The sequence below is a fragment of the Dacryopinax primogenitus genome (genome assembly GCF_000292625.1).
Source record: "Dacryopinax primogenitus strain DJM-731 SS1 chromosome Unknown DACRYscaffold_23, whole genome shotgun sequence".
Lineage (NCBI taxonomy): Eukaryota > Fungi > Basidiomycota > Dacrymycetes > Dacrymycetales > Dacrymycetaceae > Dacryopinax > Dacryopinax primogenitus.
Genome location: NW_024467220.1, coordinates 26,465 through 27,197, shown reverse-complemented (window position 1 = coordinate 27,197; position 733 = coordinate 26,465).

The following is a 733-nucleotide window of genomic DNA, read 5'->3' as shown; positions in this document are numbered from 1 at the left end:
TTGCACTCTCAATCGCCGGATCCACAACAATATCATCTGTTAAAATAGAAATGGTTTGTATTTTTATTGGCTCTAACTTCTATTATTGAGAAAATGAAATCTATAATACAATTATTATTTATTGCCTACTTGGCATGGATTCGACAAAAATGTCTCGGAGCCGAGATTGTAAAACTCCGATCTCAAAGACGAGACAACGGCAACGCTAACCCTTGATGTCTCTTCGACCGCCACTTTCAGAACTCTCTATGTTCCAGTCAGCCTAAGACCGACTAGAATCAAAAGCCTTCCAAAGAGGATGAGGCGAGCTCCCCTCGGTTTATGCGACATCTGTCTCGCGCTGCACGAGTCATCCAACCGCATCATCATTGCACTCTCAATCGCCGGATCCACAACAATATCATCTGTTAAAATAGAAATGGTTTGTATTTTTATTGGCTCTAACTTCTATTATTGAGAAAATGAAATCTATAATACAATTATTATTTATTGCCTACTTGGCATGGATTCGACAAAAATGTCTCGGAGCCGAGATTGTAAAACTCCGATCTCAAAGACGAGACAACGGCAACGCTAACCCTTGATGTCTCTTCGACCGCCACTTTCAGAACTCTCTATGTTCCAGTCAGCCTAAGACCGACTAGAATCAAAAGCCTTCCAAAGAGGATGAGGCGAGCTCCCCTCGGTTTATGCGACATCTGTCTCGCGCTGCACGAGTCATCCAACCGCATCA